The sequence below is a fragment of the Alexandromys fortis genome, unplaced genomic scaffold (assembly GCF_014885135.2).
Source record: "Alexandromys fortis isolate MF-2015 unplaced genomic scaffold, M_Fortis_MF-2015_v1.1 scaffold_130, whole genome shotgun sequence".
NCBI classification, from domain to species: Eukaryota; Metazoa; Chordata; class Mammalia; order Rodentia; family Cricetidae; genus Alexandromys; species Alexandromys fortis.
The window spans coordinates 1247589-1273552 of NW_026068016.1; the positions used below are offsets into that span (position 1 = coordinate 1247589).

General features: G+C 43.0%; 2 long non-coding RNA genes across 2 annotated transcripts; one reads left to right on the forward strand and one right to left on the reverse strand.

Annotated features, from left to right (window-relative positions):
- Nucleotides 1-2153: 2153 nt before the first annotated feature.
- Nucleotides 2154-7316, forward strand: LOC126513815 (uncharacterized). The gene is made up of 4 exons (XR_007595440.1): nt 2154-2406; nt 5269-5508; nt 6764-7000; nt 7039-7316. It is a non-coding gene; the product is annotated as an uncharacterized lncRNA (long non-coding RNA).
- Nucleotides 7317-13519: 6203 nt separating this feature from the next.
- On the reverse strand, nt 13520-25515 carry LOC126513817 (uncharacterized). The gene is made up of 3 exons (XR_007595442.1): nt 25402-25515; nt 15159-15283; nt 13520-14464 (listed from the first exon to the last, which is right to left on the reverse strand). It is a non-coding gene; the product is annotated as an uncharacterized lncRNA (long non-coding RNA).
- Nucleotides 25516-25964: the final 449 nt, after the last annotated feature.

Below are 25964 nucleotides of genomic sequence, written 5' to 3' on the forward strand. Positions count from 1 at the left end.
TGTATAATAACTTCTCCATTGGACCTGAGGTTCTCCAGGGTAGCAACATACTCCATTTGTCTTTAAATCAAAAATGCCTAAGCCAAAGTCTCATAATGAGGAATGGCTGGTAGATAGTTTTCAGTTTCTCAAGTCAATTAGTGGTCTTACACTTCGAACCTCATCTCGTCTCTCTCGCCATCCCATCTCTCTGGTCATCTCGTCTCTCTCATCTCTGATAATGTGTTGCACTGAAATGCTCTCTCTTTGTGCCCGTTTTGCCTATGAGGTCCTAAAGTAAGATCTTTATTCCTCTCACTCTCTTTCTTTCTTTTTCCTTCCTTTCTCCTTAAAGACAGGAGCTCATGTAACTCAAGCTGGCCTAAAATTAGCCAGGTAGCTAAGGTTGACCTTGAACTTCTGACTCTCCTCCGCTTGTCTCCTTTGTACCTTCTTATTCTGTTTTGGCTTATTTATAATTAGCACAATATGGTGCATGATGTCTTATAAATAATTCCTTGTTAACTGATGTTTGTTTGGTAATGTTCTAAACTATTTCAATGGTAAGACTGTTATGAATCTTAAGAGTTTGCTGTAGACAGCAATGTCAGAGTGAACATATGGTCCCATACAGGAAAACCTTAACCATTTCAGGGTTTTTGAGCAGAATAGAATTTCATAGAAATTACTGGTGCCAAGGGAAGAAGGATTTTAAATGGTCCTTTAAAGATACCTGTCTCTAAAGCCAGACTCTTCACGGCTGAATCTCCACTGCTTTGGTTAGGTCACAGTGTGTGACAGTTTAAGATGGGAACTGTGTGGATAGACCTGATCTAATTACAGGAGACAAGGAAGTCAAGAACCCTCTGGGTGGCGGCAGAGAAGCAGGTTGGGGTTGCAGTGTAAAGGGGATATGGCCTAAGAGACCCCGCTCTTCCCTGTGATGTGGCAGGAAGGCTCAGTGCATCATCTTAGATTTGAAGCTCGAGGAAGCGGACTATGAAGAAGATAGGAGAGAGTGTTGGTTGGCAGCCAGCGAGGAAATCAGAACCTAGGTTTTAACACCCTAAGGGAATGAATTCCAGAAACAACCGGAATAAGCTACACGTCAATTCTTCTCAGCACCTCCAGACAAGAGCCAACCCTGGCTGACTCCTTGATTTGGGCCTTGTGAGACCTTGATCACAGAAACCAGTCAAATTGTCTGCATAAGCTAATTAATAGGAATATTTTTAAGGACAGCGGGACTGTGGCTATTGTTACCCAGCAATAGAAAAGGTTCCAAGTTCTTGGCACCTTGTGGAAAAGTCTGGAATCGAAAGTAAGGTAGCCTTCGCCTAGCTTTCAGGTGACCTCACCCAGGTAGGGAAGCAGTCGGTGTTGACAACAGACTCAGCCCTGCAGCAGGGCTCTGGCCTTTCCAAGGCTTCACACTACCAAGATGCCTTTCTGTCAGCTTTCCCACAGGAGAAATTTACGTTTTACAGACCAGAAACTCGAGATTTGGTTGGGCTAAGCATGTTGCCTAAAGTCTCACTTAACAAAATGCTTCAAAACCAAGATCCTAGGACCCTGGTTCCCCTCTTCGGGAACCACATATCCAGGCTCGGGGCTGGTGGTGCACTTCTGATAACACTGACACTCTTGGCTCACTCACAGTGGGCCTTGCAGACTCAAAGAGGAGGTAATGACGAAACAAAACAAAACAAAACAAAACAGAAACATTTGTTGGGGTTTAAATTGCTTGTGCTTCTCTTCCCTCTTCTCATCCCAGCTGCCCTGGCCCACGGCCCCTGTCTTTGCACCAAGTCTTCTTCAGTGTTTGCCACAGGTGCTCAAAATTTCTGGGTGTATTTTGACAGAGGGTTCTGTCCTCTTTCACCTCAGGAATGCAGAGCAGCGGAGGCACTTCTCTGAGTTCAATGTCTTCCTGCCTCCTCCTCAGGTGGAACAGCTGGCAAGGAAGACACAGCCAGCATGAGGGCCTCTGCCGCGAAAGGGAGGCCGCGTTTCCTCCAGCCATCTCCCCTGCATACCAATCCCCTGACAAGCAGATTGGCCGCAGGCTCAAGCATGACTGCGATTTGGCCTTTCTCTGCGGACAGTGAACCTGCTCCCTTTAAAACCTCAACTCCAGGAGGTGGTGGGAGCAACATGTTTGAGGCAGGTGGGGCTCCAGGATCCCAAATGTTGAGGTTCAACAAATGCTCATCATTTCATTCAGCCGAAAAAAACGGAAGCAGGGCATCTGTCCCTGAGTTAAGAAGTGAAGAATCCAACCATTTGGAAAGCTCAGGTGGATCTCCTAGGAACACAGTTGTTGGGAAGCTGCGGCCAACCCCCAGAATCCTGACTTCTGGCAGGAGAGCTTCTGCTGCCCAGGTGTGCTGCTATAGCAGCACCCCGGATCTTTCAGAGGTGCTTCAGGTGAGGAGCTTCCTGAGATGCTCAGAAAGGCAGGAATCAGGACTGAATGAGGCAGGGCGGTGGTGGTCCTTTAATCCCAGTCGTGAGAGGCAGAGAGGTGGGGGGAATCTCTGAGTCTGAGGCCAGCCTAGTCTACAGATTTCCAGGACAGCCAGGGCTCCACAGAGAAAACCCTGTCAAAATGGCCGCTGGAGACACAGTGCAGGCAGTATACTCTCCGAAGTTCAGTAGGAGAGCTGACTGCTCCAGCCTGTTGCAGGCTGGGAGAAAAGTGCCGAGGTAGGGAGGAGAACATCACAGGTGCAAAGTGAAGGGCTGTGCGACCTCTCTGTAAGAAGGCTTCCTGGAGGAGAGGACCATCAGGTATTAGAATGATTGTAATTGACTGTAGTTTCTGAGAGAAAATCAAAGACTTGACTTGAGTAGCGAATAGCTGCCCACCACTAAGGGGACACTTGTCAGGGGAGTCCCTCTATTAGGTTCACTTGGATGGTCAGGGACAATACTGTGGCCGTGTTGATGAATTCTGCAGCCTGCTTTGATGGCCTTTGACTCTCCAAGTCAGATGAGGGGCTAGGGCTCCTCTTCGCTTCTTTCCCCAGTCTCTCCTGTGATGTAGTGTGTGGTTCAGAGCCTGTTGAAAGAGCAATGTTCGACAGTAGACTAGAATCCCTAGGAGTGCGTGTGGTGAGGCCGGTGGGTGAGGGGTCTGACCCTTCCTCCACTGGCTGGGGGTGTCTGCCGTGTCCCATCTAAGCCTGTTGCCCTCGGGGCACCCTGACAAAACATGCTGAGATCATCCTGTCAAAGGTCAAATTTGGGGGTTAAAGAAATAGCCACTAAAGATCTCCAAGTAGCCAGAAAAAAAATCATCTTTGCTTTAACTGAGGAGGATTTGAACCTGTCTCCAAATTTGGCAGGTCTGGATATTAATTCATTGTGACATCTACTTTTTTCATATTTTATAAATAGGCAAGAAATGGAACACGAATCCATGTTCTGAAGCGCCACTCCAAGATTCTGGGATAGAGTGCAATTCTGAGTTCGTCCTGTTTATTCGACTAGTCTCTAGTCGTTTGGGTAACACAATATTTCATCCCCTGAGTGCTCTAAGCCAATTGCTAGCACAAGGTTCCCGCTCTGTTGTAATTGTCTATGAAAGAAAAGAATGTGGCATGGCTGCCGTGCTGTCTTCAAGGACTCTGGTGGCACCTTCTGCTATCTTCTAGTCTTCCATACAGCCACCAGAAAACGTGATTTTCTTAGAATTCTAGAATTTTGGAATCAGAAAAAAAAATTGACCTTCTGTGCCAATAACTATCACAACACTGAGCCCTTTGCTTCCAATCAATCTACTTCCATGAGTATCAGAAAATGCCCCTCAAACGACCATTTTAAGGAAGCCCATCCTAGTACTGTTTTAATCAGGTTTCTATTGCTGCGATGAAACACCATGACCAAAATGCTAGTTGGGGCGGAAAGAGTTTATTAGGCTTACACTTCAGAGCTGTTCTTCCTCACTGAAGGAAGTCAAAAATAGGGCAGGATCCTGGAGTCAGAAGCTGATAGAGGCCATGAAAGGAGCTGCTTACTGGCTTGCTTCCGATGGCTTGTTCAGCCTGCCTTATAGACCCCAGGGCCAGCAGCACAGGGATGACACCACCCACCATAGGCTGGGCCCTCTCTGTTTGATCTCTAAATGAGAAAATGCCTTATAGCTGGATCCCAAGGGGATCCATTTCCTCAACTGAGGCTCCTTCCTCTGATGACTCTAGCTTGTGTCAAGTTGACACACAAACCACCCAGTACAAGTACCTAAAATCAGATGAAACATTGTGGACTTCATAGGACACATCAACTTGAAGGAGTATTATGCAGTCCTAAAACAGTTATGAATATTATGTGTACATATGAAATTCGCCAGTGTGTAAATGTTTGGATCTCATCATGTGCCAATGCACGGTAAATAAACAATATTCCAACTGCAAGTTCTTACAGAAATATTGAATGGTAAATGTGTGGACAATGGCATTTGAAAAGTTGGTTCCACTGTTTGTATCCATCCATATAAAATTATTGCAGACCTTCAGAAGCAGGGATGGCCTCGGAGGGCGACTTGTGAGAGTGCTTCAGAACATGAGTGGCCTTCCATTTGTTTTGGCTCCTGTCATCTGTAGGGTGACTCCCATGTGCTGCAAACACAGCAGTGGTTAAGTCAGAAGAAATATAATCCCCAACAATGTTAATCAGACCCGTGTCTTACTTTGTATAATGAATATTTGAACTGAAATGGTCACTTTTACCATAATGTCTCTCACCCCTCTCTCGCCAATCTCATTTTCTTTCTTCCCCATGAGTCCTACAGAGGGAGATTTACTCACAGAGTCAGTAAGTTGCACCAGGCCACACAGCTTACATTGCAGTGAAGCTGATGTAAGTCGATCGTTCTACCTCATCCCCGCCTCTCCCCACACCCCCTACATCCCTTGTAGCTAAAAAGTGATGACCCAACAATTGAGGGTCATATTGTTCTCATTTAGAAACACAATTAGCACTTTTGTGCAGGAAGAGAGAAGGCTCTACGTGTGTGCTTCTTAAACCACGTCCTAGGTAGGAGCCACTCAAGGGTCTTGCCCAGATGCACGATTTTCATTCTGTAGATGGGAGAAAGGCATGCGATTCTATTTTGTTCACAAAGTCATGTTTGAGTTACAAGAGTCTCAGTGACAGAAACTAGATTCAGAAGGAGTTAGAATTATTTTAGTTTTACCCTGAAGATGTTAAAATGTCTGTGTTTTGTTGTTGTTGTTTATGAACCCTGAATTTTCCTTCATTAACAGGGAATATGTTTTCCCTTCCTAGTTAAGGATTCACTTCAGACCTCGGTTCCTGGGCTATGAAAGACAGAAGAATGTTACAGATCTGCACCAAAAAGAGAATGGCTTGCAGATATACATCTTGCTTAGTTGACTACTAAGCACTGCTCTTACCTACTAGGACCGAGCATCCTCACGTAGCTTCCAGCATCACCAGGGAATCAGAAGCCAGACACTTGGAATCAGGACCAAACCTGACTGGTAGCCTAAGCACCCAAGACTAATGGTACATTATATCATTTGTTTGAATTTTTATTTTCTCATCTATGAAATTGAGTAGTTATAATATCAATCTTAATGAATGATTGTGGCGATTAAATGAGATCAAATACACAGATCACTTAATTCAGCATCTGACATGGAGTTAGTGTCTAAGAAAGGTAGAGACCGTATCTAATCGGGTCTCAATATCATTCTGAAATTCTGGTTTAGAAAAGTTCATAGCCTGTTGGCTGAAACAGATGGGAAATTAAACAATTATATTTATTTTAAACTAAATATTTAATGGAGCATACTTTAAATAGAAATTAACTAATACATAAATACACACTAGATAAAGCATACACATCTAAGAATATGTGTATCTACCAGTCATCACTGTGACAGAATACTGAGAGGAATGATTTATAAGGAAAATAAAAGATTTTGTCATATTCCAGAAGTTTCAATCCATGGTGCTGACTCCACTGATTTGTTTTGGATTGTGGCAACACACTAGGTCATGAGGTGAGAAAGTGGCTCTGGTGGCTGCTTCTCTAATGGCCTTTTATTAGAATCTACTTGGCTCCACTACCTCTCAATAGTTTGGTCTAATAGCTGAGGACCAAGCTTTGACACATGGGACTTTGGGGACATTACAGATCCCAACCATGACAATGCACATCTACATAAACATTAACATATTTCAATAATATCTAATGTGCTTAATATATTTATCCAGTAACTACAAGTGCATGAGAAATATATATTAGAGAAACATATAACAGATATATTTACAGACAAATATATACATAGAAATAGAAATACATGTAACATGTTACATAAACAATTGAAATGTCAATGGTAGGTTAAAATATTTATGTAAGCTCATGGATTATTTTTTACAGCTATTATTTATCAATCTATGTGTATATCTGTGTGTAGATTCATGAATGGACCCAGGCTAATACATTTGTTTTAATCAATACCATGGGGACCCCAAAGATGGTATAACTAATTTTCTGAGATAGCAAGGGTATTGAAGTATTAGAGCATGGTTCAGGGGAAAAGCATCAGGGGTGAAGTTTTGAACTGAGGGGACAACATGCAGTAAGATGTTATGGAGTGTTGGGCTCTAAAGATGGCTCAGTCATGGCTGTGATAATGACAGAATGGTGGTTTGAAGTTGATCAAAGATGTAATTCTATGTGTGTTATAGCCGGTAAGTCTGGAGGGTGTTAAGTTCACTGGAAACCCTTCTGTCTGCACTCTAATTCCTTCAGGACTTACACAGTACTCCACACACCATCAAGCCTTGCCAGAGTCTTTGAACAGCCTCAGCAAATGCAGTGTGTGGGAAAGCAGTCCCTGGGGAACAGTCCACATGGTCCCATCCATGGGCTGCTAGGTGCTAAAAAGGAAAATTCCATGATGGATTTCTCTGAAGAGGAAAACAGGTGAATTGTTGGCACATGGGACATATGAAAGTGAGCATCAGGGATGACAAAGAAGACACAGAGGTAAAGTGAGCATCAGAGATGACAAAGAAGACACAGAGGTATATCATACTTATGCTCCTGTTGCTGCTGGATTGTTTAGGCTGACCGTGAAGGACGTAAGTTCTTCAGGTCCCTAAAGACTGAAGGTTAAGTGTTATGGTGAATGAGGGAATCTTTAATTCCCTTCATCACAGCTTTATTGCTGCCTAACATATGACTCTGGAGTCGAAGAAGAAGCGCTCTCTGGTTAGAATCTGAAGAACCCCTTTGTGTCATTTTCACAGGGAACCATGCCAAGGACTGCTTGTTGTTGATCACATGTACAGATCTGATTGTATTTATTGCCCTCTGTCATATAAAGGGCCTCTTAAACTCTTGGTCCTTAACACATGTTGAAAAATAAAATGATTAATTTTATAGTTCCTTTCATCTGAGGATCATAATCTTCCAAACATTAATTAAGACCTACAGCACACCGTGAGGCATGCAAATATTAGTATGTTGTTTTCCGTGTGGAGATGATGATTAAGAAGGCTGTTGAGCAATTTGCCCACAATAAGGTGAGTTTGTAGCTATGGGAGGTGCATCTCTACCCTCTGAGACAAGCACAATAATTGCTAAACCACGATAAAAGCCTTTATTCATTCCTTTAAGATGAGTGTGCACAACTGAATCATAGCTTTTCACTCCCATCTTGCTTAAGAATCTAGAGACCATCCAATTATTTTTTAAAAAAAGTGATAATCTACTTTTCAAAAAATGAACAGTTTCATATTTACTCCCTTGAATTTATCCTCACCATCTGGTTCACATTTACCCCTCCGAATTTATCCTCACATCTAGAGAACCCCAGAATGGAGAATTCTGTTCCATATCCAATTTATTACTGTACCATAATCTTTTCAAAGAAGCTATGGAGTTACGGCTGTTTACTCTTGGTATTGCAAGCCTATTCTGTTCTTAGATTTATGTCATCTAGGATGTTCCTAACTTAGTGCTTTACTGCCTTCAATGCAAATAATTTCTTAAGATATGCTAGAATGTAGGATTCCCAAGCAGCCAACACTACTTAGCTGAACACTCTGCAACACACACTTTGCCTACAGACTGCATAATTCTTGACTATGACAGGGTACCACTCCCACTGAGCGGAAGAGAAACCTGAGGATTGAGTAAGTAGACATTTGCTCGGTAGGGATCATGTGACTGGGGAGTGCGAGAGTCTGATATCAGCCCCAAGACTGTGGCTATCCCACTGCAAGCACTAACCCCAGCTCCCGAGTTCCTTCTCAGGGATAACAGAGACTTAACGAGCATCCTTTTATGTGCTTTACGTCCTTTCCAGCAAATTGAAAGCCTGACTCTCCATCTTACCTGGTGGGGATTTACTAGGTGACTGTGGCTGTGGGCTTGAAGGGAGACTATAAACTAGCTAAATACAATGAGAGCTGGCATCGCTTCCTTTCCCAGGTGAACTAGGTGTCCGACTGTTCACTGGTAACCTCTGTGTCCCCAACGGCACCCAGAATCTCTCCTGAGATGAGCAGATTTTGGGGAGCAAATCTCACTTTTGTTGCCCGACAGGCTTTCTGTCTGTCTCATGTTCCATTTGCTCATCCTCCTCCTGACTTCCCTGTGAGAATCTGGCAATCTTTGAAGGTCCAGTCTTTCGATTGCCACAGCATTCCAACTTTATTATTGTCCCCTCCTTGGGAGGGGGCTTTCCTGAGGGTTGTTTGTTTTGCTGAAGAACTGGTAAATGACGTGTTTCAGAAGTGACATTTTGACTTGCAGAAGCCAGGCAATCTGGACAGGGAGAGAATTTCTATAAATCCCACATGTTGTCTCTGTTTCGTTTTAAACGCAGCATCTGTAGCATATACCTGCCAAGGAGAGTCATATTTTTATTTTCACCAATAATTCTAGGGAACCGGCTATTGCCCAGATCCAACAACTTGGATTCTTCCCTGACTTTTCTACTCAATTGGGCCATTTTTTCCAAACATGAAAGATTTGATGCAGAAGAAAATATCTCTTTGGCACCACCACATAGAACTGCGTGCATGTGCTATTTCTAAAAAGCAGCCTCCTTGAAGAACAAGATGGAAATTTAATGGCAGCTTTAATTTTAAGACGCTTACAATATTACACTAGCAAAAAAGAATTCAGCACCAGCTGTGTGTCTGAGAAACCAAGGGGCTGAGGAAGTCTGTCACATGGACAGCGTCTAACTCTGCGAGTTAGGTGTGCGCCCAGTGTTCAGCACGTTTCACAATACAGACAGTTCACAGATAGAGGTGGGGGTGAGGACAATATCTGGAAGTAGAGGAGAATTAAATGCTTCAAGGAAGTTGAGGTTAGTTCTCCCCCACCTAAATCACAGAGATTTGCTGAACACCAAGGTCTTTTGGGGTATATTGACAGTGACCCAATATTTCTTTTCAGTTTGGAGGAGACCCATATGCAAACAACAGACAAACTAAGTAGGACAAAATAATGGTGTTTCTGCCTTAGAGAGGAGAAGAGATCAAGTGCAAATAGGAGACAGCCTGTCTGCAAGGACCTTTAGCCAATTGCTTGATGCACGTGGCTGCACAAAGGGTTGAGTATCATCCAATGGACACAGATGGGATGATTTAGGAGACAAACAATTTTTATTTTGTTACCTCTGTGCAAATGCTTGGAATACCTGCCTTTATAAAAATTTTAATTTTGATATAGATATAAAAACATTAAATATACATCAAGAAATTCTACAGAAAGAATTTCTTGGCTAATACCCAGGGTTATTAAACTTGAACCTGCTACTGGTCCATTTCTTTGCAGATCTGGACCTTAATAGTGGCAGTTTGCAGTCATAGGACTTGTAAGATTGCTGTTAAGATAACATTTCTCACCTTTTTAGAAATAGTATTTCCTAGAGTCAATCCTCGCTCCCTTCCTTCCTTTCTTCCTCCCTCCCTTTACCCCCACCTCCATCCCTCTGTTCTTGCCTTCCTCCCACTTCCCTCCCTCCCTGCCATCCTTCCTTTCTTCTTTCCTTCCTCCCTCCATCTCCCCTCCTTCCCATCCTTCCTTTTGCCCTCCCTTCCATCTTCTTCTCCTTTCTTTTTCTTTCTCTCCCTTCCTTCCTTCTTCCCACCTCCCTCTTCTTTTGCACACATATTTTAAGTTTGCTATAGTGAGTCACTTTGTAGTGCTTTAAGTACTAGGAAACATACATGGTGAGATGCTTTTAAGCTTCTTCCTGCCTACGGTAAGCGTTCACTCCAGTATATGTCTCTTCTGAGTCAAGTTTGTTTCTCTCCCCATGAAGAAAGGTATATCATTTCATCATATCCATATTTGTACAAGAGCATTGCTCTTGGTTTGTACCTTATTTTCTTTTAAAATTTCTTTAAAACATTTTAATACTAAATTTAAAAGTTTTAATTTTAATTTCTAATCATACTGTGAAAGGCACTTAATTCTTTTAATGATTTTCTTATATATTTTTATGTGTTCCTGCATAAGTTCATGTGTATCATGTATGTGCATGCAGGTGCCCACAGAGGCCAGAAGAGGGCATCTGTTCTCCTGGCACTGGAGTTATGGGTTATTGTCAACCACCCAGTATGGGTACTTGGAATTGAACCCAGATTCTCTGCAAGAGCAGTAAGTGGTCTTCACTGCTGAGTCATCTCTCCAGCCTTCACTTAAAAGCCTTTATCAAACTCAGTTGGGAGAGACAAGCGAAACAAAAGCTGTGGCTATTCTGACACTATGGCTAACCGAGGCACAAGCACGAGCTTTCGTTCTGCCTTTTTGCACGGCTGTCACAGTGTTGTCAGGAGGATTCAGGAGAATGTGGAATTACAAATATTATTATAAATAATTAACCGATCCAGGTCATAATGAGGATAATTATTTTTGTGTTTCTTTATCCCTCTGGGGTATGCAATAATTACATCAGTCCTCTGCCAAATAGCATTTAAATACTGTTATTGGTTAAAACAAAATGCAAAAGCTTTGGTCTTATTTGATATGTCCAAAAGTAAAGAAAGATATGGGAAAGGTAACACCCAGGAGGATTTACGGAGGGTTCCAAATGATGCCCTAAATAACTATTTTGGAGCTCAGTTACATGCAGGTGGTAGGATTTATGCTATGAATGCCTAAAATACTTTCTCTCTGGAGAGGAGATTATTGAGTCCTAGCGAGCACGAGTGCTCACTGCCAATACTAACCATTAGCTTTTGGCTCTGAGCCACGGCTGTCTACTCTGCAGTGGATTCCGCCACCAAGGGGAAGGTCATTAAGGGCTGTTCTCTAGTCTCGTTAGTATGTTCCAGCGTAATTAACAGAACTTGTTCACCAGATGGTTCCCTTCCTGTCAGCAAGTGCCTCCAGCTTAATGGGCTATGCAGGATTTTTTAAGTGGGTGAGGCGGGAAGCAAATTTAAAATATATCATCTTTGATCCTCCCACCTCTAATTAGTTCTAAAGGTTTTAGATAATAATGTAAAGGGGTCAGGAGAATGAAATCATTCTAAACAATCAAAGACACGCAGGAGTCCAACGGGAGCGTTAGCCAGACCAGGGAGTGTTTATTCCTCTCTGCTAGGTTTCCATCCAGCGCAGAGAAAGGGCAGAGATGTCGTCGCCTACCATCAAGACACTTGTGGAGCCTTGGGCTGAGATGGATCAAAATGTGATGATGAAATCCAGGACGTGTTTATCGAGTTCCCGCTAGATTCAGAAACTGTTTTGTGTTCTGGTGAAAAGACAGTGGCCCCTCTTTGCCCCAGAGTTTAGAGAATCATGGAGGTTTGGACATTCAGCCATGTAGCTCACAGTCGAGTTTGTGAGGGCTGCACTAGACACTCGCTTCTCACCCTGTCATTCACGCTTCTACATCAAGTTCAGGTCTGTCCTGTCTTTCACACGGTGTTGGGTGCGAGACAGGGCTGCCCCAGCCAATCTCATCTGTCTAATTCTTCTCACCAGCGACTATTTTAACAGTTGAACATGCGAGCCACTTCTAGCTAGTCCACTGGGAGGACTGACACCTTGTTTGAAGCTGTGGTGCACACTTTTTTATTCCAAGAAACCACTAGCTGATACGGTCCTCTTTTTATACGATGTTGTGAGCAGACTAAGACCAATCTAATTAAATGATAAAAATAACATCCCCAAAGCTAAGCCAAGAGGTTTCCCTATCAACTGGTCACATTTAGGAAACAATGACATAAAAAGGAAAGTAACAAGAGTATTTCATTCATAGTCTCTTGTGATTATTGGGAAATCCTCGTCAATCTCACAAGGAACACAGGACATTGAGACTCAGTGCTACTGGTGACGGTCCTCAGGAAAGCTGCAGGGTTCTGAAATCAAGGGTTCCTCTAAACACCTCCTGTTTCTTTCTTAAAGTTAAGCTAGAAACCCTCAATGTCACTGGCCAGGATACAGTGCAATGATGAAATTCCTCTTTTTGTCAGAAAAATACTAACTTTTCTTCTTCTGAACTGTTATCTGAACTCATTTGCTTTTTTTTTTCTACAGGGAGAAATGTTTGAAGTCATGCAAGGCTTCTGGTGGGATAAAATATTAATTATCCAAGGACAATATTAGTGATGAAAAATTGTGCGACAGGTATTTGGAGGACCAGATGAGATGACCTAGTGCTCTGGGCTGCATGCTAGCTCTCCACTCAGAAAGGCGTGGAAGGTGGTGAGCGATCTAGAAGAATGTGGCGTGCACATTCACCACGGTAGCTATTGGCTTCGTTGTCATGCATTAAAGCTCAGATTTGAAGGCAATTCCACCATTCACTGAAGTTCTTGGAACCTCTCTGTCTAAAGGTGACTAAAAGAGCAACTTAATAAGTTTAAGCAAAATTGAGGTGTATTGTTCCCATAACTGAGTAATTCAGTCAGGAACTCTACCTTCAGGTATAACATGGGTCAAGAATTGCTTCTTGTCAGTTTGTTCCTTCTAGAGGCTCTTCCTTCTTAGCAATGGCTCAATTCTGGCTCCAAGTGGTGTTCTCAAAATTTAGGGTTCCTCCTTCAAAGAATTATGTCCACTGAAAATGGAGTTGACCTGTTGGGCAGCTCGAATGAAGTCAAGAAGCCAATTCCATTAGCTTGGATTGTATTTTTGTAGTAGATTATGCTATGTCTTTGCTGTAATGCTATATTCTCTTGTAGCAGTATTATATATCTACTGTCTTGCTGTGGCTCACAGTAGGCATTGTACCCTCCTTGTCTTGGCTATTGACTAAACCGCATGACTCATGCATGAATGGGATGCCGGGAAATGTTATGTAAAAGAAGCATAAACCTCTAGTTGAGTTTGCCCTCTTCCTATAACCTTTGCTGTCACATAGGAAGAACATGCCTTGCATAAAAGACTGTCAAAGCAAGAAGAAAGAAACATGGCAAGATATCGGATCGTGATCTTAGTACTGGGCTGGAATTGGCATCATCCAAGGGAACCTTCACTAGTCAACTTTCAGCCAACGTCAGAAACGTACGAGTCAAGTAAGTGCCTGTTGTTGTAAGCCGCTAAGTTTTGGCACTGCTTGTTACCTAGCATTCCTAGGACAGTGGCTGACTGGTAGGTATCATTAGTGGCCTACTCTGCAGCTCAGACATCACCACGATGTGAGAGTGTGAGCAGATAATGCTAGGCCATGAACTCTGCTCCTGGAACTCCCTGGTTTAATCCAGCTGGTTTGCAGTACAGAGACTAGACAAAAACATAACAGCATTAACAAAGTACTATTACCAGAAGTTTCGGTGGATGAGAAATAACAAGTGTCTGGTACATCCACCATCACACACACACACACACACACACACACACACACACACACACACACACAAAAGCATTTAGGATCATGGTGGATTGTGTCAAGATGCCACACTGTCTATTCTGAGCCATCAGATGTTAACTGACAATCCAATAGCAAACCGCTGGTCAGTATAGGGGAGACAGTAATAAAATGACAAATGAAACTTCTAGGGCCTTGTATTGAAACCAAGGGCAGAGGAAGTTACAGATACTCACTGGGGGGGGGGTGCACTGAAAATATTGGGTTTGGTCCTGCGCAGCCCATTCTAAGGGGTGGCACATTATTGAATTAAAACTTGCAAAAAAACATGATCCAGAAATTTAAAGGAGAAAGAGCTTGTGTCTGATGGCAACAGACATGTGAGGGGGATGAAGTCAGAGTCAGGGCCACGAAAGGAGGGGAGACAATTATTGCAAATAGCTTAAGGGCTGACGTGTGGAAGAGTGAGGGGACCGAGCCTACATTCCTCCCGCAAGCACATACGCGACACCCACAGAAACATGCTTCAGAAAGCGTGTGGACTTTAGAAGTGGGAAGAGACGGTAGTTCCAACTTCGTTCTACCGCTGGCAGCATGGTCTTGGTCGTTGCTTCCCTTTGACAGCAGCACTTGTGGTAACTCGTCTTGGTTCTCAGTTTCTCTTGTCCCATCTGTAAAGACAACAGAAAGAGGCTTGCTGGAGAGCTTCAAGAATGGATACAAGTCTGGCCGTTTGCGGGCATTCAATAATGCAATTTTATTTTCATGTTATTAACGATATATCAGTGTGGCTAGTACCAATGTGTGGAGCTCACATGAAGCCAGTTTTAGTTAAGAATAGGAGACTATCAATGTTCAAATTCGTTGCACAAAAAAAAAAAAATAGAATGGGCTTAGGAAGTCAAAGTGAGTCCCTTGTCCTGGGGACTGTTCCAGATGACAATCATAGGGAATGGAACAGAAAGGACTTGATGTCTGGGAGAATCCCAAGATTCCACATTTATTACATGTGAAGCCAGCTTCATTCGTACTGGCACCTAGCAACTGGACATGAAAGCTGCTGTTCACCAGGAAACCAACATCAGGATTACCTGGAACCATTCTGTTATGGTGAAGACATTTGCTATTTAGCGATGTCCCAGTTTGGATGATAACAATATATGGTCAGCCTCATTATAACTCTGGTCATAATTTATCAGCTGGGAGGCATGAATCCTCTTGTTATTTGTGAACACGCGTTTCTTCCTACAGCTGTTGCCTCCTCTCTTCAGTCAGTTTGCCAACCCCTTTTGATCCTGTCTCCCAAATTCCTCCCAGTCTGCCCCTTCTTTTAAGTCTTACTGCTTTAGTTCAGGCTCTTGTTACCTCTTGCCTGGAGCATTGTAAAATCCTCCCAGCAGCCAAGGCTCATTCTTTTATCCATAAAGCCCACTGCCTCTGGTGTTGACTTTTAAAGCATGTCACTGATCTTGCCGGTTCTTTTTATTCACCTAGAGAAAAATGAAGTTTTAGTGTGCGCCTTACTGTAGCACATAAAACCAGATGGAAGGGTTTTCATTGAAAGGAAAGAACATGTTTAGGATTGTAGGATTTAAAATGCTGTATTATGCAGGCTACCTAAAACTCCCCCGAAGACACCAAGGAGGGCTTCTCAGTGGCGTAGATCACTAACGCTCAGGATATCTGGGAAGAAAGCTTGCGAGTTACGTAGCTTCCACGTGGGAGAGACACAGCTAACAATGTCAGCCAGAAGAAAACAGAATGGTTTCCAGCCTGAGTCCACAGGCATGCCCAAGGATGGGGCCTCTGAAGTGCAGGTGCTGGTCTGAAGCCTGGGTGGATCGCCTGTGGACTCGCTTTCCTTAGCGTGCTTGCTGGGTTACTCACTGGAGGAGGAACTACCAACTTCTAAGATCTGCAGTGGGGGTTCTGCCAGACCATCCTCAGAACCACTGTTCAGCCACCTGCGTCTCTACTCCCGTTCTCTAGCTGGGCTTCAGGTGTCCTCATGTGAAGCATCGTGTGGTCTCAGGTTGGTGCCCACCATCTCTTATCATGAAAATGTTCCTCATTCTCTCTCTCTCTCTCTCTCTCTCTCTCTCTCTCTCTCTCTCTCTCTCTCTCTCTCTGTGGAGGGGGAGGGGAGCTCATGAGTGCTGTTATCCCTGGAGAAGAGGAACAGCATCTTACTTTAGGAATCTTCACTAAAACTTTGCTCATAGAGATTATTAATAAATGTCTGCTAGATGAAATACATTTTAACAGAGGACCATAACCAAACCACTTCCCCATCACAAAGAACTGAAGTATCTCCAGAAGGTTTCTAAATGCCGCACTGTGACAAAATTTCACCACGATGAGAGAAGAGCCCGCCTTGCTGGAGAAGTTGCTCGCTTGCTTTGCAGTTAACAAATGGCTGGAAGCAGCATGACCGCTTCAGTCTTTACAGTTCAGAAGTTTGGAAGGAGCTGTGGAATGTCAGGGAACACCAGGCAAGGGCTAATCCTAATTCTTACATTCCTAGATTTGCCTCTAACATGTGGCCTACGTGGAATGTGGGCCTGGAGGAACAGCTCAAACGACTCGCCTATTGGGGTGAGAGTCTCTAGAGAGGATCAAATCTTCAGCCAAGTTATTGGCCTCAATCGAAGCGATTTTGAATTACCTGATGGGTTCCAGTCAGTGGGATATCAGATTGCTTCCTGTGGAGTATGCAGGTTTAAACCAACAACCACAAGGACCTATCTTTGAAGCATAAAACATTTGGACATTAAACCTTCTTTCTGGCACCGTGCCTGAGGCCAGAGATCTGCACTTTCAGCAGATCTCACCTGGGATTTCTCAGCACACATGGCCCGAGAGTTACTTAACTTCCAAGCTTGCAGCTCTGCTGGAAAGAAACTGGTTTGGACTCTGCTGGAAGGTAAGAAGAAGTACAGAAACCGAGTAGCCAGAAAAAACTCTCCTTTTCCGTAGACAAACCCATGCCAAGATTCTGAAGAAAGCATCTGAGCCACTCCATGTGCAATGCAGGGTGAATCTAGATGGCACGGATAAAGAAGATCTGCTTCCATGAACATACCCAGATCAGACACCGGGAGAATGTCAAGGGCACAGGATTCAAAGGGCTGTTTCTTAAATTTCCACATAGACTCCCCAGGCAGTGAGACCCCCAATTTGAACCTGACACAATGAAAGAGAAGAAATAATTGAGGTGAACACTTAGCAATTAAAGAATACTGGAAATATATGATCAAGTCATCTTTGACCTCTGTAAAGGGAGTGGTCAAGGAACCACATGTGATTTCTTGAAGAGCGAGGGTGAGGGCTGTGAGGTCAGTGGCCAAGACCGAGGGCCTGTAGGATTGTCTTAGAGTAGCCAGAGGCTGCACTGTGTGCAGATGATGTCATACCCCCACCTGTGGTTTGTGCCTAGACTGACAGTGACCATGCTCTACTATTTGGGTCCCGGGAAGGTTCTCAGAACGGCTTTTAGAATTTGCTCCAACCCAATCTTTTACAGAAAATAGGAGATACAGGTTATAAGAGAGGTGCCCAGGGGCCGGGCTTGTAGAGAGATGTTAAAATCTGAGTCAATTGCATTTTATTTATTCATTTGTTTGTTTGTTATTTTCCCCTAATACCAATATACCACTCTCCCCAGGAACAGGGCACACTAGTGAGTAAATTTAGATGTCACACAAAGGAAAAGAGGGCACCAGATTCTAAAACATGCCACAATCTCTCATTATCTTTAAATGAGGTACTCTCATTATCTTTAAAACAACATAGTAAACCCAGGTAATAAAAAGGTATTTTGAAATTAAATTGTAAAACAGTAAACTTATGCTACCCTCACAACAAAATATAAGTTGATCATTAACTAGTTTGTAGTTTATGTATATATCAAAACATCACAGGGTACTTCGGTAATAAATATAATTACTTATACATTCAAAAATAAAAAAAATAATGCCTTTTTTTGCAAAATAGACAGTCTAGTCAATGTTCTTTCATTCTAAGGTGACGTCATCTTGGTTTTCATCCAAACCCAGTCCTGAATGAGCTTCATGTAATGACCAAGAATGAAATTCTTCATTACCTGCTAGCTCCCCTCCACTTCCCAGAGCCCTAACTCGTGGGGCAGTGGAAAGGGTCGGAGTCTTCTGTTTACCACAGGCACCCTCTCTCAGCAAGCAGTGTCGGTAACACTCCTATGAGAAGACTCTTAATGACTCAATTCTGAATGCCCATGACTTCTTCCAGATTGTGCGTAGGAGATCACCAAGTCTGGGCACTTGAACATAGGGCAGTGAATGTGTCTGTGTGCAATGGAGACTGGAAAGCTGAAAGAATGTGAGCATCACCATGTGGGACTAGAAAGTGACAGCAGAGAAGGCAAGTGGGGCCTTCTCACCCCCTTTTCCCAAGAGCAAAATACCATGAAGAAAACTGAAAGCATAGGCCAAGGGACATAGCTGGAGACAACCATGGAAGGAGATGAACTCCAACGTGAGCCTGAGGCAAGCTTATCTGGAGGAAGTTATGGAAAGGATAGAGCCCATCAGAAACCCAGATATCCGGGGGCTTGGGCCATTGCTATCACCAAGGGAAGCAGGTTGAGAAGAACTTCTGTTAAAAACAAGGGGCCTTATCGTGGGTGTGGAGGATGAAGGCTGGAAAGGAGGACTGGCAATTGGAGATGTCTAGGCTATTATGGCAAGCTTGTAAAGAGAGTTTTCTCTAAATATTTTTATGCTAAAGCTATAGAGAATACTTCTTCATCTAGCTTAGAAAATAAAATTTACCTATCACTTACATAATAGAGGAAAGGAGTGGGGCTGGCTTTGGGTTTAGCAGATCCCGAAGTTCAGCCACAGTCATCAAGGACTTAGGGTCTTTTCATCTTCCAGACTTCTGCTCATTGTGTCAGTGTAACCCTAAGACAGTTCCTCTTGGGTCATGGGACGGTTGCCAGTAGTAATCCACAGGGGAGTGTCTGCCTTCATGCTATTTCTCTCTCCTCAGAGTGCAAGCGCACTTCCTCAGAAGCATCTAGAAAATCTCTTTGGTCACACATGCACATTTACAAACTAGTCACTGTCATTATGGCAGGGTAACTTTTTATATCCACCAGTGGTGGTTCATGTTGGTTTCCCCCAACAACCTTGGTTTGATTTTTTTTTTTTCCTGTGGTCTGAATATCTGAGTCCTCCCCAAATTCATAGATTGAAGCCTAATGGGCAGGGTGATGGTGTGAAGAGGTGGGATCATTGAGGGGAGCTGAGAAACTCAGGGAAAAAACTATATACATGTGTGTGTCGATAACATTGAGTGTCTCAACAATCTTCTCAAGAGAAACAAAGTCCTGATACAAAGAGGCCCAGGGAAGCTTGTTTGACCCTTCTACCATTGAGGATTCAGCAAGAAGGCACTGTCAGTGCAGCAGAATACATTACCACATCCAACATCTGTCAAGACCTCAATCGTCAACTTCCAGCCTCTACCTGTGAGGTCTTTTTATTTTTTTTTTAAGTCACCTGGTTTGTGATATCTCTGTCTTATCAACACAAAGAGGAGAACACACTATTTGGGAGAGGAAGTGTGGAATGTGTAGAAGGAGCAGCAGGCCACTTCTTGCCGCCCAGCTCCCCCACGGCTAGCTTTACACCCGAAATAACAACACACAAATTGTGTTCATTTAAAACACTGCCTGGCCCATTAGTTCTAGCCTCTCACATCTTGATTAACCCATTTCTATTAATCTGTGTTTACCATGATGTTGTGGCTTACCAGGAAGAATCTAACCTATGTCTATCTTGGGCTGGAGCTTCATGGCATCTGTCTGACTCTGCTTTCTTCCTCCCAGAATTCTGTTCTGTCTACTCCACCTACCTAAGGGCTGGCCTATCAAAAGGCCAAAGCAGTTTCTTTTTTAACCAATGAAAGTAATACATAGACAAATGACCCTCCTACACCAGGAATGGATGTCACCTAAACAATCAGAGCATTGGCCAGCCCCTCCTCAACTCTTTCTGTGCTTGCTTTTTGTGAATGTCAGCAAGTGTTTTTTAATTAGAGAATAGTATATTGCAAACTGAGTTTCTCATAACTAGGTCCAGAAAGTCACCATGGCTGGCAGCCAGAGGCTCTGCATTCTATGCTCTTTGATTTTTGCCCCTTGCACTTTGTGAAAGCCTTAAGTGTTCCCTATGCCCTGTGTATTTAATCCCCTCCTACTTCAGCTTGCTTCAAGGAGGTGTTTTAGGATTAAGTAAGATGTATGTCAAAATACTCACTAACCTCTTGGAAGGCAGAAACATGCTATCTACTGTTATTTCATAGCATTTTGTAACAAGATGGGAATTTTCCAAGTACATGAAAATCTGCTCTTGTTGAGATAAAAATCTCCTGCTTATGACAGGTGACCAGAAGTACTGCTTTTTGAACTGAGCCAACAAAATAATGCAACTATAGGCAGCATGTGGGGAGCCACCCAAGTCTCTGAGTTGGTAATTGGCTTGTCTGGCCTGGAGTTGAACCTCCCTTTTGATTTACTGAGGGCTCACTTAGAACCTCATTCTTTGGCTCCTCTGCTCCTGGGGGATTTGAGCTTGTTGAAGCAGTATCAGAAAACATAACACTTGTATTCAGCTCATCAAACAGCCGACTGTGTCCTGGGGGCCAGAATCTGTTGGTCTGTTACTATGGCCGTGTTCCAGCCCTTCTCACAGCAGCTGTTTTCAAACACATTCTTGGGCTCATACTTATGGTATGATGTTAATCCATTTGTTCACTCGGTGATCTGTTGATGTGCAATCTCGGTCACTATCAAAACCCTACATATTCCGTAGGCTCCCGTCCAGGAATAGCACCAGGAGCTCTGCCTTGCTCAGAAGGAATTACTCAGATATGCTGCCTCTGGGTGTGTGATCTTCAGAGAGCCGGGGAGCTCCCTCTGTCCGCTGTCCTCTCATTACTCCACATGGCACCTGCAGCTTTACTGTGAACACACTTCATTCTGTGCATGTCTCACCTATTAGCACACAGCTCCAGTGGGACTGCGGCCTTCAGCTGCCCCAGGAAGTCCTCAGCAGAGGAAAACCTAGGAGCACTCTTAGAAGAGCCCAAGTTTAACAAGAAGAAAATCCAGTGTGGGGGCTCAAATCTGTGTCCTGCCCTTCATGTCCTCAGCATCTGTGTTCAGAATGAGCTTGTAAATCTTTATTCCCTTCTGCCTTAGCTGCCATGGTCACCAGTGTACATCTTCTCACCTGTCAATTGTCAGGTTAATGACAGTCAAGGTGCTTACACACTAAGAGGGAGAAAATGCCAAGAATAATGAAATGCTTTGACAGTTGTCTTAGTTACTGTCCTGTTGCTATGAAGAGACATCATGACCAGGAAACATATAGAAGAAAGCATTTAATTGGGGGGCTTGCTTATTGTTTCAGAGGGCTAGTCCATTATGATCATGGTGGAGAATGTAGTGGGGAACATTCAAAGGAAATCTCAAAGCCTACTACCAGTGACACATCTCTTCCAACAGGTCTACACCTCCTAATCCTTCCCAAACAGTTCCACCAACTAGGAACCAAGCATGCAAATGCATGAGCCTATGGGGTCTGTTCTCACTCAAATCCAAACCACCACTACAATAAAAGCACACACATAATCAGCAAGGCCAAAAGCTAGAGTAATGTTAGAGGCCACCTCTCTGATTATCGACCACAAAGCTGTAGCTGGTGTTTCTGGTTTCCTCACTCTGCTACTCATTCCACACTCCCTTCACTTCCAGGCGGTTGGTTACTGACTGTGTTAAGTTATTCCTTGACACTGAGAAGTCTGGAGGGCTTGCAGGTCTTCCCTACTTAGAGCTGTAATCTCCAGTAAGTGACCTACTATTTGGATACTTAGGCTGTTTCTGTCTTAAATACTAGAATTCACTAGGGATGACATCTGGGTCTGGAGTTTTCTCCATGAATATTTTTAGTTCATAGACTCAGTTTCTTCAGCACACACAAAACTGTTTATAGTTGTTAAATTCTGATTGAGTTTAGTAAGGGAAAATTTGTCCCTAAGAAATCGTGTCTTTTATAAAAACAAACTTTTGATTAGTTGTCCTGGTTGCTTGCAATAATAGCACTGTTAACTTTCCAAAGTCTATAGTTTCTGTACGATAGGACACAAGGGGTCACAAGCCTTACTTAGTGAAAGACAGCTCAAGCTTTGGTATACTGTACTTCCTTTAACATTTGGTTAAAAATATTTCCTAATTTCTACCCAAAATTCTTTAACTTATGGATAATTTGAAGTATTTTGTTTAGTTTTCAAATGTGTTACTGATTCAGAATATTTCATTATGAACAGAAGATGCATTTTATTGATTTCAACTTTTCAAAATATTGCCAAGACTTGTTTTATGGTCCAGAAGGGTCAGATTGGATACATGTGCAATGTGCTTTTGAGAGCAAATCTTGGAATGCAATACTCAGTGTCTGTTAATTCAGTTGAGATTTCAGACCTTCAGTTCATAGCAGGTTCACTCTCTGCTCTCTTGGTTCCTGGGGGTGCTGTACCAAAGATCTGTGCAGACGAGGGCCACGTTTGTGTCCTCTTTGTTCTTTGGACATATTCCTTGACATATTTTAAAGCTGTGCTCTCTGGTATGAAAGTTAGAATAATTATACCTTTATTGTGGATAAATTTTTACATATATAATAATTTCTTCTACATTTCTTAATCTTCACTCACATTTTTAGACAACTTTATTTTGTAAATTTTCTATTGATGATGGAATTGCACCTTTATTTTTGTTCAACTTTTCTTTCCTTATATTTTGGGTCTATTTTTGATAGTAGTTTATGATTGAGTTTTCTTGATTTGGTATAGTCCTAATGTGCCAAAGACAGTAATTCAATTTACATGGTAGGATTTCTAAACAGCCCATACCTTGTCTCTGAGGTCCTCATCTATTCAGTTAGCTATTGAGCAACTCAATGCAGATTCTGCCAATCTATTTATAGTTAGTATGTTAAAAACTAAATAATTAGCCTAATAAAAGATAGTCCTTGTACCATTTTCCCTCAGGCAATTATACCATTATCCACCAATCAAAATTTAAGACATCCACAAAATTTTCCTGTCTCTCATCCCCAAGACCACAGTAATGAAAACACAGTTCTGCCTCCTAATCACTCCTCAGAATGCCCTCTCCTTCTTTGCCACTGCTGCCCCATTAATTTACATTCTCCTTGGTTTTTATTTAGCCTCTCTAACGCTGACCTACCCAAGTCTCTCTGCTGTAAAACTGGCCAGGGTGACCTTTGTAAGCGTGGTCATGTATCCCTCTTGATTCACTGATGCTGTGGTTTCCCGTTCTCACATGAAAAAGTGTCTTCGTTTCAAGATGAAGAATTCATCCCAGTGTCTTCGGCTCCTCTATTCTGCTTCTTACCATGTTTTAGCTCACATTCTCTGTCCCTGTATTCTAAACCATATAGGTTTCTACTTTAGATCTCTAATTGTTACCACAAGCAAACATGCTCTTGTCCACTGTGCATGATCACTCAGCCAGCCTTGGAGACATTTCTAAGAAAACTGTGAACACCCATGTCTTTCTACACAGATATCTGCTCCTATGTTCATGGCCCTTATAAGCCCTGGAAATACATGCTTTACTGGACTGCTAATGCCTTGACGGCATGGCCATGCCTTACTCATATTTAGTATATAGTTAATACAGCGTTTAGCACAGACAATACTTCTGAATAAATGGGTAAATAATAAGCGAATGAATGCTACATTATTAATTTCTTCTGATCTAGATAATTTCTTCTCCATAGTAGTATACTTAAGTTATTACCTAATTCTCTCCTTCATGGGCTTTGTTCCTCCCGTCCCCCTCGCTCTTTCTTTCTTTCTTTCACAGATTTTTTTAGAGGACCCTGGAATCCTGTATCAGGACATAGGTTGAGATTTCTTTGCAAACCTTCAAGTTTCTCTGAGCAAACGAACCACTGAGACTGAAATGGTAAAACCATGTGTTAGGAAGAAGCCCAGGGTCAGGTATGGGAAGCCTGTAGCACTCCACTCCCTACACAGTACTTTGCCCAAGGAGACCAAGGTCACAGTGCTCAGGCTTGCTTGAAACTCTTTAGGTCCGTGTGTAAATACCAGAAGAGAGCACAGTAAGTTTCTGTTCTCAGAAAGCATTTTTGAGGCCAAAGTTGTCACATACAGATGCCAATCACTTTTTAAAAGTTACCTTCAAAGATGAGTCCTAAGGTATCCATTGGGATCTCCCTGCCTTACTTCATTGGGTAGGCTGGAGATTAAGACAATGGAAGACTGCAAACTAGGTACTCCAAGCATTCCGGGAAAGCCAAGATTTCAAATGCTCTGTCTCTTGTCTGACTACAGTTCTTCAGAGAATGGGCAGATAGTTGTTGATTTTGAGAACATTATACTGGCTTGCCCCCACCACATGCCCACATACCCACAGTCCTGGTGACGGTGGTAGAGATGGGTAATTTATCTGTAGCTTTTAAATATCCTTCTCCCTGATCATGTGTCACAAGAACTCATTCTGGCATGTGCTCCACAGACTGATGCCCACTGATGCTGGGGGTGAAAGCCCATTTGAATCTGATGGTGACCCCTGGAGAAAGACGGTCTGTATGGTCTCCCCACGTGCTCAGCATTTGGTTCATTTGTAATGAATGATGCATGACAAATGTGACCCTCTGGTGACGATGGTGGTAGGGATGAAAGGTTTTCATCAGCCCTTAAGGAAGCTTTGGGAACTGTCAGGGTCGTGAGTGACTTTAGTTCACTCAGCCCCTGGAGTTCACGCCGAGACAGAAAAGAAATCATAAAGTTCAAGGGCATCTTGGGCGGATAGAGGTGGGAGAGAAGTAGTTGTAACTAAGTTTTCTTTGACCTCAACTACTGGCCAGAGAGGCTACGCCCATTACCAGACGCTGTCTTAACTCTTGGTACTAAAAAGCCACCAAAAACTTTATCTCTCTCTCTACCTCTTTCATGCACTCTAGAACCCTGGTTTAATTAATCAGAAAAGTAGAAGAGTCAAAGATTCAAGCTTCGCCTTAAGACTAAGGAGTGGACCCTCTAAATGAAGTTCTAAATCAGAGGAGAAGCTTGAACTGACACACTCGGCCTCCGTTGGGTTGCCATCTCGAGCACCATACCCCATTTCCTCAGCTCCTGGTGCTTTGGAGGAAATCACTTGTGACACTTGAGGATAAACATTCTCTCTGTGATGTGGCTTTGCTTATAAACTAGGTTTAGGATGGAAGAAGCTCCCAAACCGATGTGTTCCCACTATGAGTTGACAGTAGAAGCTCCCAAACAAATGAGTTCCCGTTATGAGTTAACGGTATTTTTGTAAGTCCCTCCTACGCACCAACAAGGCTCAGGTTTCTGAGCCTTCTTAGAGACCCACACATTTGTTCTTGGGCTGAACTACAAGGAAGCCCTTTCTCTTTCAAAGAAATGTGAAAAGGTGGTCTTTCTTCTTCCTGAATGAGGATTTGCATGCAGCAAAAGACTTACCCATGCATACTTCTGAAAGGTCCATGAAAGTTACCTGTCCACTAAGTAGCTGAAGACACAGGAGTCCCCTTTCCTTCCTCCACAAGATGTATCTGTCCAGCACCGTGACTCCACTGTGAGAAAGGGGCACTGCCAGGTAGACTTTCCCCTTCTTCCGAGGAAAGAACTGGAGACCGAGATAAGAGTCACAGTTAAATATTTCAAAGCTACAAAAAGGCATAAGGAGTTATGCAATGTGCACACACTCCCCAGCTAAAATGAATAACTTGACCCAAGATAAGGCCTTCTACATGCCTATAGCACCTGACTTTCCAACGGATTCTCCAGTCTTCCATCCCTTCCCACATTTGGGTCCCAGGATTTTCTTATGTATTATTATGCCCTAAGTAGTTAAGCAAAAAACAGTGTTTCTTTCCTGATTTTAGAGTATAAAAATAGAAGTTTTTCTATTCTATCTATGAATGTATGCTCTGGCAAGTTTTCTGTTCCACTGCTTAGTTTTCCCATGTGGGTCATGTTTCATTATGAATTTCAGCAAGCGTGTTCTCTACTGTGTCATGTCTGCTGTGTACCGTTTGTTGTATCTGCCTTGTCATG